The sequence below is a fragment of the Ictidomys tridecemlineatus genome, chromosome 10 (assembly GCF_052094955.1).
Source record: "Ictidomys tridecemlineatus isolate mIctTri1 chromosome 10, mIctTri1.hap1, whole genome shotgun sequence".
Classification (NCBI taxonomy): Eukaryota; Metazoa; Chordata; class Mammalia; order Rodentia; family Sciuridae; genus Ictidomys; species Ictidomys tridecemlineatus.
This window is the reverse complement of record NC_135486.1, coordinates 1,986,472-1,999,674: the sequence shown is the minus strand read 5'-3', so window position 1 is coordinate 1,999,674 and position 13,203 is coordinate 1,986,472.

The following is a 13,203-nucleotide window of genomic DNA, read 5'->3' as shown; positions in this document are numbered from 1 at the left end:
TCTACAAGCAAAGATGGTGCGTTTTGTTCTTGCGCATCCTGAGACCAAGAAGAGTTCAAGTGTGTTTTCATATGCTGTTTTACCTCCCTTAACCTCCGGTAATCTACCTGGAGAGCTGTTGGGGTAGGAATTGGAAAGCAGAAATGGAAAGTGTGACTCTTGAGAGCTGAAAAGCGAAGTCCTCCGAACCTCCCTGCATCCACTTCACGTCTACCTTCATGTGAGGGCATCTCTGTCTTCCCTGCAGCCATGGTTGTGGTCACACATGGCTGATCTTCAGAGTTTCCTTTTAGTCACAGTGACCTTCACTGCTTGTCCTGTTTCTTCGTTAGGGGGACAGGTGCCTATGCCATGGTCCTTTTCCCAGTCCTGCCTAGAGTGATAACCCTGTCCAAGCACTGACACACTCAGTCTCCATAGAAGTGGGTTTCACATCAGTGGGGAAAAGTGGTGACCGTTACACCAACAGCAGACTCTCACTAGCAGCCGTGAAGTCCAGAAGGCACTGGAGTAATGACCTTCAAAGTGCTGAGGAAGATCAGTATCAACCTGGAACTTTATGCCCAGCTAAACCATAAGATTGGGAGCAATCTAAAGACATCCTGAGATGTCCATGATGCACGAGTTACTAAAGGGCATATTTTGGAGACAAAACAAGACCACTTGGGGAAAAGTATGGGAGACTAGAAACCATGGTCAGAGAAATTGCTTAAGTATGCAGATAAACACATTCCGTGGATTATTAAGGATTATCTCAAGACAATACCCATTCTTACTCATCTGACAGATGAAGCTAAAAACAAGAGGTTATACAGCTTGCTCAATGTCACACAGCTGTGGAGTGGCAGAGTCGGCCATTTGACTCCGTGGTCTCAGAGCCTCTCCACAGGTCCTCCCTTGCCTCCTTAGTGGACAGAACTTAGTAGACAGAAAGTTGGCCTTTGTTTTTTGTTAGTTTGTTCCTTTGTGGTTGAACCCAGAGGTGATTACCACTGAGCCACATCCTCAGCGCCTTTCAAGTTTCATATTGAGGGGGGTCTCCTCGAGTTGCCCAGGCTGGCCTTAACCTGTGGCCCTCCACCTCGGCCTCCAGAGAGCTGGTGTTACAGGCAAGCACCTCCATGCCTGGCTTGTCTTCCTTTTCTTAATCTGTCTTCTCAAAATGGTCAACATGGGTGAGAACACAGCAGGAGCTTAAGCAAAGCAGAAATCTCTGAGGTCACTGCCCTCAGGGGAATGTTGGTAACATGACTTTCTGGGGTCTTTTCCCCCATCATCGTGGACTGCTCCAAGAAGAATGATAATTGAAAGAATCATAAGCAAAGTTCACAATAAGAATGGCAACGAAGAGGGAATAAAGTTTAGCGGGAGAAGGAGCCCTCCTCAGGATTCTACCCTCATCTTGGTGCAGTGGGACCATGGCCACCCAGCCATTCCCACCGAGTCTTTGGCGCCAGTTCCTTCAGGGCAGGTGTATTTTGGTTCTCCTGTTTCTATGGTAAAGAGTAAATACAGGAGAGGAAAAAGCAGAGATAACGTACTTTCACCAATTGAGCCCAGCCTCTCTTAAGTTTTGTGTTGAGACAGGGTCTCCCTGAGTTGCCCAGCTGTCCTCGAACTTGTGATCATACTCCTCAGCCTCCATAGTCGCTGGGATTACAGGTGTGCACCAGCACGTTCACCTCGTTCTTGAAAAAGCACTGCAGGCTGAGATGTGGCTCAATGGCAGGTCACTTTCCTAGGGTGCCCAGCCACACCAAAGAACGACACCACAACCAGCACTGCAGCAGGGATGCATTACAGAGGAGAGAGAGCTGTTGAGTCACAGGATGTGGGTTTACTGTGGACTTGTCCTGAAAAAATTTCCAGCCCAGTCATTTGATGCTTCTCCATCTGGAGCATCACTTTTAAGATAACACTTCGAGCCCGAGAGGTTCCAACATCTCCCAGAATCCACCATCTGGCAGATGTCCTGTGTAAGACAGATTGTGCCTTTTCTAGGAAAAAAGAACCCAGCAGTTAGCTGCATTGCACTTGCACTGTGACATACTGTGTGATGAACTTGAAAATACCTCCAACGCAGGTCAGCCTGGTGTACTGACAGTTGCGTTTCAGAGCTGAGCTAGGATAAGAAGTGGAAAGCTGCGGTGCACAGGAGCCAGATGCCTGTGAGCAGTGGGCTCTCTTCCAGCAGGCATTCCCTTCCCATAGGGCAGGGACTTCAAACGACATGGGGTCGAAGAGCAAATGTGTCCCCTACATCTAAAGCAAAAGCAGCCTGCTACTTACTAGTAGGTGTTGTGTGTGTGTGAGAGAGAGAGAAATGCGAGCATGAACTAATTTTATTATTTAAAAGAAGAGTAAGATTCAGAACTCCTGGCACAGCACGCCTGGGACTAGTAGATTTTTAAATAAAATATATTTCAGTACTGTCAAATAAAGGTACCATACTTTAAAAAAAAATTGAAGTTAGTCTTTGTTTTATCCTTGCATTGAGTTAAAAAAAAAACTTTTGAAAAGGAAGAAATGTTAAAAATTCACCGAAGTTAAATATATACATGGGCTAGGACGTGGCTCAGTGGTAGAGTGCTTTCCTAGCATGCTTAAGTTCACTTCCCAGCACCTAAAACAAAAGAACATGTGCATGCTCCCACAAGTACACCCAGGAAGAAGACGACAAGAGAAATTTCAACTCCTGGTCAATTTAGTGTCACCTGTAATCTCTTCTGCTTCTATCCCTTAAAAAATTAGAAGCAAATCTCAGATGTCATAATTTTTGTGTAACTATTTCAGGGTTTTTCAAGGTATGTATAATCTCTTAATTTTTTTTTTATACCTAAATTGACAATTCCTTGATATCATGAATTGTCTACAGGTTGGCAAGGTTTTTACAGTTCTGGAAATGGGAGCCAAATGACAGTTGGCTGATGTGCTGCTTCTACCATCTGCTGTGGTGGTTCATGGTCTAGAGGGGAGTCTCCCAGAGGGCTGCATGGCCCTGCCGGAGCTGCCAGCTCTGTAAGCCGCCAGTGGGGAGCGTTGCGCCCTGTTAACCAGGACTTGGGTCCACTCCCACAGCGCTCCCCACCACCTCTGTGCCACCAACAGTCTACTGTTGAAAGTGTGGTGCCACCTTATGTGTTTCCCTCCCTGGGATCCTGCTGACTATATGCCTCTTCTGTGACCTGTTTGTCCCTTCCTATAAGGTTTGCAGCTTTTAATCCATTAATTAGGGAATAAAAGTTGTAACTCTGTTCCTTTATTTGTTAGATAAAATGCTTATACAGATAGAAATCTCTAATCACTATTGGGGAAAAGTGAAGTTTTTCATTTGTTTTTTATGCTGTTTATATATATACACACACACACACACACAGACACACACACACACACACACACAGGGCTTTGTACATGCAAGGCAAGCACTCTACCAACTGAGCTATATCCCCAGCCCTAGAAGTGAAGTTTTTAAGAAAGGCAGAACAAAGGTGCTATTCTTCATGCCTGTAGAATAATGCGTGGTTCAGTGTCCTCCAGTGGTGAAATGGTGAACAGTTAAAGCACCATGTCATTAACAGTCCACGAATTTAAAATACTTGAAGTCCTTTTCTTTGGAGGTTGGAGTGAACCCAGGAGCACTCTACCACTGGGCACATCCCAGCCCATTTTGTTTTGAGACAGGGCCTGGCTAAGTGGCTGAGATCACAGACGGACACAACCTGGGCCTGGCTTGACTTTAATCCTCTGAAATGGTCACTCCTGGTCATGCTCAGATTGTTCCATTTGTGGCCAGTGAACGCTTCCTCTATTTGGTTCCTGAGTCTTTGCATCACCCAAGTGTCAGCGGCATCCTCACTGGGCGCTGTTACAAGGTAGCCCAGACTTATCTTGTGCATTTACTGCCTGACTTGAAAGCAACAGTTTCTCCAAGGAAGACTGTCTCCTTGTTTCTGGAAAATGGTCTTTGGAGAATTGCAACCAGAGCACTAGGGATGCCTATTGAGACAGGTCTAGGAGGTTTCTATGGGGACTAAGATACTACTATGGTGGCTTTAAGATCAAATACTCCATGAGTTCATACTGGTAATCAGGGCTGCATGGTTTTTACTTTTATTTCTTTGGTTTGTATTTGCCTTACCAAACCAATTCCAGTTTTTAACACCAAGAACGATATAATTAGGATATCACATAATCACTCGTTTAATTTTCTTTTTCATTTTCAGAGATTACTTCTTAATTTCCTTTATATACTGTTTTAATGAGCTTCCAGGCTAATGTGCAGAAACATTTCAGCTACGTAGAGATGGGCACTGACCCATTCCTCATGCACTTTCGTGGGTGCGGCCTCTTTCATGAGCCCCACGCTGTGGGGCAAGATGGACAGGTACAGACATTGCCTGGGTGTGATCTCATTTTAACCGCTGTAGAGACATAGCCTCTTACCTCTCCCACACTTGCTGGCCAAAGAGAGAAGACCCAGCATGTGGCGGGGTTCCCAACAGACCCCTTGGGACCTCTCACCCGTTTCCCCGCAGTCACCTCCCAGGTCTCAGCAGCCCCATCTCACCCTGCGTGGCGGTGGTTTGGGTAGAAATGTTTGTTGCTCTCTCGTGGCCTTGAACTCAGTGTCGAAGCCCCAGGGTCATCCAGTGTGCACCTCTAGCCCCCCCATCCCCCTGCTAGGTCCCTGGCTCTGGTCAGGTGGCTCCAGTGACAAATTCTGCTTTGGGAGTGTTCCTTTGGACCTTACTACCTCTGTCTTCCCTGCCTGTATGTCCTTCCTCTATGTGCCCAAGTTTCTACGGCTGCGTTCCACTCCACATCATGCCTCGTCAAAGTTTCCGGTGACCTCAGGTGGCCGGGTTCCACCTGCCCTTCCTGTGTTGTCATTGTGAGTTCTCCACACCTGAGCTGCCCCCTGGGAAGTGGGGTTGATTACCGCGTCAGGGCTCCCTTGCCCCTCAGAAGCGCGCTGGTCCAGCTCTTGACCACACTGGGGCTTCAGCTCCCACCAGGGGGTTGCGTGACGTGCTTGGCTTACTTATTTCAGTTAGTGAACTGCATGTTTGTCAGCTGGTGAAATGTGAGTACAGAGGGGCCTTCTGTGGAACTGCACTGAGTCATCTGGAATGGCCGAGTGCCACAGCGGGTCGCCCAGCCACTGCCGTCGCCTACCTGTGGGTGAGAGGCTAGGGGGCACAAGGACCCAGGAAGGTCTCGCACCCACAACCTGCCTTAGGTGTTTTTCTCCGTCTGCCATGTTACAGAAACCCAACCTAGAACTCAACAGGTGATACACGTGGGGTTTGCTTCATGCTCCCCCTCCAAATGAGTCTCCTTCCGTAGACTCAGGCAAAAAGCCTCGTCCCCACACCAGAAGAAAATGCTTGTATTTTTATGTTTTAAGTTAAACTAAACATGTCTAAAGGATGTATATAGTTTTCACAATTCTACCCTGTAACTCACTTTTTTTTTTTTTTTTTTTTGGCACCCAGGGGCACTCAACCACTGAGCCACGTCCCCAGCCCTATTTTGTATTTTATTTAGAGACAGGGTCTCACTGAGCTGCTTAGTGCCTCGCTTTTGCTGAGGCTGGCTTTGAACTCACAATTCTCCTGACTCAGCCCCCCAAGCCGCTGGGTTTACAGGCGTGCATCACTGCACCCGGCTGTAATTAAGTTTTTAGATCAACCAAGTTATTCTCACATCAAATAAGAAGGTTTGTACTTCACAGTGTTTTTGATGGTTACATAAAGCAATTGATATTATGCCTGGCTTATTGACTTCAACTACAGTAATCCTATGAGGGAGATGGGATATCTTTTTTTTTTTCTTTTTTGTGGTGCTGAGGATTGAACCCAGGGCCTTGTGCATGTGAGGCAAGCGCTCTACCAACTGAGCTATATCCTCAGCCGCCTTTTTATTATTATCCCATTCTATGGATGAAAAATCAGGTTAAGAGATTTTAAGTGACTCATCCAAGATTACACACCAGTAGGTTGCAGGACCAGGAAAAAGCCAGGTCCTTAGATTTCAGGGTCTATGCACTTGCTGCTGTGGCACCCAGTAGGGCTGACTCCTTTGGGCCTATGATGTCAAACTGCAGAACATGAATTCTGCCTGGACTCATTATCCAGAGTGCAAAATGCCTTCCTGTCAGATAAGTCAGGGTCTACAAGGGAGTCATTAAGTGATCACCACCATCTCTATTCTACTAAAAAAAAAAAAAAAAAGAAATTCCTTAATTTCTATATCACTGTCTAAGTAGTTTACATTAAGGAGACATTTGAATCCTAGAAGAGATTTTAAATTTATTCAGCTGTCACCAGATGGATAAGGAAGAAGATAAACAAAAGTCTACAGAAAGATAATATTGGAAATGACTGCCTTCTGCAGATGGAAGTCAAACACATTTTTTAATCCAGAAACATATTTGGATCTAAGGTTCATCTGGCTGCTCAAGAAATACTTCAGTGTAATCAAAGGCCTTTTTCTACACAAAAACAATTTTTAGGTTTATAATTATTCCATCCATTTGCTGAAGAGCTGTTTTGATCTTAAAAAAAATGTCATATCAAGAAAGTTGAAAGAATTTAGAAACCTGCTTGATCTCGTGATAGACTGTTCCATTCTAGAAGAATGTTCTATTCTTAAGAGGAAGGTGGAGGGTACTCAGTGCCTCTCTGAGCACAAGCCAGGCAAGGCCTTGTTATTTTAATCCAGATACAAAAGTCTCATGAAGTAACACTCACCTCACAAGCATTCAGACATCTTATTCTTCACTTTTCAAAAACTTACCACCTACTAAACCCTGGTTGCAACTGATATTTTTTGGGAAAAATATTCTAGATAAGGAGAAGAATTTTCTTTCTTTCTTTGGAAATTAAAGAATTAGGAAATTAACTGGGAATAGTGCCACCTACTTACAGTTTCAGCAACTAGGGATGTTGAGGTGGAAGAATTGGTTGATTTTATGAGTCTGAGACCAGCCTGGACAACACAGTGAGTCTCTGTCTCACAAAAATCAACCACTAGAGTCAGGTCTGGAGCACCAGAGAACACTGCCCAAGTCACATGTGGTCGACTCATCTCAGGTGACTCCATTGATGGATAACTACATGAAAACATAAAGAACAATTTTCTTTCTTTTTTCCAGGACTGGGGATTGGACTCAGAGGTGCTCTACCACTGAGCTCTATCCTTTATTTTTTATTTTGAGATAGAATCTCACTAAGTTGCCCAGGCTAGCCTTGAACTTGTGATTCTCCTGCCTAAGCTTCTGAAGTTTCTGGGCTTACAGCCATGTGCCACCATGCCTGACTAAGAAGAACCCGTTTTCTAGAAAGGTTTTAGGCAGGGAGCATGACTTCTGTCCTCAGATACAATGGCATGTACTTTCTGGAAGACAAGAAGTTCTGAGGACCTGTGTTGGTATCGGGTGACGGCACACGTCTGTTCACTGTGAACAAGCACATCAGTACCACCTTGGTGCTGGGAGCGTTGTGGACACAGAGTGAGCCGAGCCGGGACCTGGGCTCCAGTGTCACCCGTGGCTGCTGTAAGGGCCGCTGCAGAGCAGCCTTTCCTCAGCCAGTGAAAGAGGACAACAGCTCCCACGGTGGCCTGCCTGCCCTGCCGCTCAGAGCACAGGTTCAAGCCAATCTAGGCTGCATCTGGATCATGTCTCTAAAGTTCATCTGTCTGAAAGCTTCGTCTCGTGAAGTCTCGATGACCAAGTGCTAGACTTATGGTGTATAAGTCTCATTTCCTCCCAGTCTTGGTTGCACTCCATGTTCACCAGATCATTTAAGGTATTCCATTTAATTAAAACCTTACCTTGTCCTCCAGTGAAAAATAAAAACAAAACCCATCCCTTGCTTACACACAATAACGATCAAGACACCCAGAAGACTTCAAATAACGTGACATACAATAATACTACTCTTAAAAAGTTACATGACTACAGTACAGAAATTATAATCACAATTATAAACCCAAGTTTGACACCCTAACCCATCAAAGCCAAGGAAAACCAAGCAGCCCTGATGTGCTCTGGTCAGGTGGACTAGATATGGGAGCAAAGTGGGGCTGCCAACCTGGACGGGGCAGGAGTGGCTTAGGATAGGATACAAGGACCAAGGGGCATGGACAGTGATTCTGTGAGGCTGCTCAGCACAGAAATGAGCTGCCTCGGGTGGTCAGGCCCTGAGGTTTGTGACTTACCCCACATCTTGCCAAATGCTGCTGCCACCTGGTGCAGGGGTATTTCTTTTTACTGTGGCCAAGCACCCCGCTTCAAGTTCTCAGGCACCCAAAAAGCAACCTGGCAGTAAAGATTTCAGAAGTGCAGTGGACGTTGGAATGATGCTTCCTTCATTTTTAGAGTACCCCACCCCCCGCCCTTTTGGTACTGGAAATTAAACCCAGGGGCACTTTGCCACTGAGCTACATCCCCAGTCTTTTGTATTTTTTTGAGACAGGCTCTTGCTAAGCTGCTGAGGTTGGCCTTCAAGTTGCAATCCTCCTGCCTCGTCCTTCCCAACTGCTGAGTGGTGCCCCACCTCCAAGCCCTTCTTCTCCTCCTAGCTTCCTGACCTCCATCTTTCCGAGGGCTCAACTTCCTGCTTATGTGCAGGTGCCACCTAGTGGCGGCAGCTGCCTGGCCTGCTTTTCAGGGCAGGAAGTGCTTGGTATCCACTAAAACAAAAGGGAGGTAGAGTGCATCAAGCGCTGCCCAGATTCTCGGATGGGTACTTCGGTGGGTACTCGGGTGGGCCGAAGCGGAGAGCATGGAGACAAGACCCTGCGCATGCATGGCAGCTATTGGAGTCTTCCACTGCTAGACTCCCCTCTTGCCACGCGCAAGCTTCTCCATGTCCTTCTGTGAAAAATCAAAGCAACAAAAACACTAAAAGAGGTCTGTGAGCAGGGCACAGTGGTGCACACCTGTAAGCCTAGTGATTTGGGGAGCTGAGGCAGGAGGATTGCAAGTTCAAGGCCAGTCCCAGCAACTTAACAAGACTCTCAAAATAAAATTTAAGAAAAGGGTTGGGGGTCTGGGGTTGTGGCTCAGTGGTGGAGCACTTGCCTAGCATGTGTGAGGCACTGGATTCGCTTCTCAGCACCATATGTAAATAAATAAATAAAATAAAGGTCCACTGTATACACACACACACACACACACACACACACACACACACACATATATATGTGATATATGAGTGTGTGTGTGTGTGTGTGTGTGTGTGTGTGTGTGTGTGTAAAGGAACAAGCCTGGGGATGCCAGTGTTAGCTAGCATGTACAGAAGGCCTGGGTTCCATCCCCAGTACAACACATACACACACACACACACACACACACACACACACACACACACGAATGTTTGACAGAACCTAGGAGACAGCGAGCATGGGTGGAACCAGGAGGTTCGGGCACATCTGGCAGCACTTGCCCCTCACAGTGCCCTCCCTCTTGCTACCCTCTCCGTGCCTGGCAGGTCCACCGGGGCCACGGAACTGCCCTGGGTGAGTGTCCTGGTAAAAGAAGGCCAGCCCACCTCCCTGACGTCTCGCGGTTACCCATTGCCCTGTCCTCTACTTTTCAAAAATCCTTTCTTCTTTTCAGACTCATATTATTGGTCTATAACATCTTACTTGCCTTCTTTTTTAATATTTATTTTTTAGTTATAGGTAGACACAATATATTTATTTTTTTATGTGGCACTGAGGATCAAACCCAGCGCTCTCGGATGCTAGGCAAGCGCTCTACCTCTTGAGCCGCGACCCCAGCCCCCTTACTTCCCTTCTTAAGAATAACACTTTTAGAGGGGCTGGAGTTGTGGCTCAGTGGTAGAGTGCTTGCCTAGCATGCATGAGGCACTGGGTTCGATCCCCAGCACCATTTTAAAAAAATAAATAAGTAAACAACAACAACAAAAAAATAAAGGTATTGGGCCCATCTACAACTAAAAAAATTTTTAAAAAGAATAATACTTTTAAGAAAGAAACATATACACATGGCAAAAATGTAAATATTTAAGTAGATGTAAAACGAAAAGAAAAATCTCTGCCCTTCCCCTGACTTCAATTCCAAAATTTAGCCACTGAGAATACTTGGGTATGTGTGATGGTGAGGCCATGGGGCCCAGTTTGGTCAGACATCAGTCTAAATGTTGTTGTGCACGTACGTTTTAGGCATGATAAACATTTGCAATCAGTAGACCAGGTAGAATGGGCAACCTGTATAGTCTATGTGGGCCTCAGCTGGTCAACCAAAGGCCTTACAGCAAAGACTATGGTTTCCCAAAAAAGAAAGAACTCTCAAGAGTGCCACAGAGGGGCTGGGGATGTGGCCCAAGCGGTAGCGCGTTCGCCTGGCATCCGTGCGGCCCGGGTTCGATCCTCAGCACCACATACAAAGAAAGATGTTGTGTCTGCCGAAAACTAAAAAATAAACATTAAAAAATTCTCTCCCTCTTAAGAAGGAAAAAAAGAGTGCAACAGAGAAGCCCTGCTTGGTTCCCTGCTGCCGCCCAGCAGAATTCCAACTCAAGATTTCAAGGTCAGCTCCCACCTGCATTTCCAGCCTCCTGGACTGCCCTGCAAGTTGCAGACTTGCCAGCCCCCACAGTCAGCCAGTTCCTTAGTCTCCCTCTGTCCACGCCTAACTGGTTCCTCTTCTCCGGAGCATGCTCACTGACACGTGTCCATGATGTAGGTGGGCCACTGTCTCCTGTGACCAGAGGCTGAGAGTTGACTGGGCAACTTGGTGATGTCTTGGTCCTTGGGTGCAACTGTCTGATTAGACAGTGACCCCTGCACAGAGATGGAAGCACATGAGGCGGGTGGAAGTTAAGGCAGGTTCACGCAAGTCCCCTGGAGAGAGTTGCAGGTGGTCCAGGACCCTAGGCTTTGGCTTCTTTGGTGGTGGGAGGCCTTGGCCACGCCTGTACGGCCATGTGCTCTGTAGCTGCTGTTGGGTGGGAGGAGTCTTCACCATGCTTTGTGAAAATTGGGGGCTTGCACCTGTGTGCCTGGGTCGCTTTGTCCTCTCTGGCCTCGTGCCACTGGTGGAAGGTCATGTGATGGTCAGCTGACCTCCAGACCAGCTGTGGGTGTGCCCATGGCCTAGGGTACAGGATGCATAAATCTATAGGAGAGTGTGCTGGGCCTTTTCCTGGAGTGTGGAAGAAGACTGGTACCTCTGGGTTGGTCAGGGCCTGGTCGGGGTCCCTTCCCTCGTTCCTGCTCCTCTGTAGCTAACTACCTAGACTGACACTCAGTGTGACTGAGTGCTCTCTGCTGGCCTGGGAAGACAAGTGACAGGAACACTTCCATGCCTGGCCACTGAACGTCTTGCTCTCTTTCTTTGCTGGTGACCTGCAGGGGGATCTGAAAGCATCCTTGGTGGCCATGTATTGAAGATGCATCCTGAGTCCTTTGGTAACTTTGTGGACAGGGTTGCCTCTGCCCTGCCCATGTCCACAGATCTTGAGGCTCTGGTGTTAGGTAGATTGCAGATACATTTCTAGGAGCTGGGGCCATAGCACAGTGGTGGGACACTTGCCTAGCATGTTTAAGGCCCTGAGTTTGATCCCCTGCATTAAAAATGTTTTTATTGTGTTCAACAGGAGGCTAGGAACAGATGCCCTTGGCTAAAAAGACGGTGTCCTCCTATGTGTGGCAAAGAGTCTGGTAAAACGTTGCTATGGTAACCTGAAAGGCAGACATCCGACTGTGCTTCTGGGAAGGGGTAGGACGAGCCAGTGTGAGCCTGGATTGGCCCCTTGCTCTTGAGCCAGGTGCTACAAGAAAGATGAGGCCACTGGTGTGTAAACAAAGGAAGGACAGACAAAGGACATCTGGACCATGTCCACTCAGAAAAGCCGCCTGCCCTCGCCCTAAGAGCAAGGGCCGAGTCGCAGAGTGCAGGCCTGTCGGGAAGGCCCGAGTTCGGCTCAGTCCCACCTGCCTGTCCCTACAGTTCCGAGGCCATGACAGTGAGAGAGAGGCTTTGGGGAAGGGAGCAGGGATGGAGCAGGACTCAGGGCTGTCTGGAAGAGCACCCTGGGTGAGGCTGTTAGCACCCAATGGGAAAAGTGGACTGAGTGTGTTTCAAGTTCTGAAGCAAAGCCGAGAGACCACAGGAAACCCGGCCTGGAGCTCCCGGTCACCAGCGGGGCGTGTGGCCTGGGCCTGCAGTCCCAGCTCATCGGGAGGCTGAGGCGGGAGCCGCTCTTGAGCTCACCGACCGGAGACCAGCAGGCAACTCAGCGAGATGCTCTCCTCATGCCGCCCCAGGGGCCCCGCCAACTTCAACAGGAAAGGAACCTCGGGCTCCTTGCAGCAATCAGGATGCACAAGTGAACCTGTCAAGAAAGCCTGCTCCCGGGCCTGCTTCAGAGTCCCCTCCGCCACAGGCTTTTGGCCTCTCGACTGGGGTGTGCTTTGCATCCTTTTCTTGATGTCTCTTCTGCTTGAGGCTCCTTGAACTTCTTAGATCAGCAAGCCTGTGATTCCGCCTGTCCCTTCTGAGGGACATCGGGCTGGGTCACAGACAGCCCACAGCCCACTGACATGTGTCTGCTTGCTTTCCCGTTTCTGTTTCCTTCAGAGTTTCTGCCGCTGTCTTCAAATCCACTGATTTTTTTCTTCTGCATTATCTAATCTGCTCATGCCACCCAGTGAATTTTTTATTGCAGAAAATATGTTTTTCACCTTACAAATTTGATACAGGTCTTTTATTTGTCTCCCACTTTCCTCCTCATGTTTATAATTTACCCTCTTTTATTTTTTATCTTATTTTATTTTTTGTGCCATAGACTGACCCAGGCATGTTTCACCCCTGAGCTACATCCTCAGCCCTTTCTATGTTTTATTTTGAGACATGATCTCACCAAAATGCCCAGGCTGGCCTCAAGCTTGGGATCCTTCCGCCTCCTCCCTCTGCCTCTGGAACCTGCTGGGACTACAGGCATGCACCCTGCACCTGGCTTACACTTTACCTTCTTAAGCACACAAGTGTGACAATGGGCCTAACACCATCTGCCAACTGTGTGGTCTCCAGGTCTGTTTCTCTTGACGGGTTTGCCAACTGGCTACCAGTTGTCCTTTTCTGTTTCTTTGCATTTTTCCTTCTGAGGTGCTGGGGATGCTAAGCCAGTGCTGTCCCAGTCATACCTGATAACTACTTGTTGGCTCCAG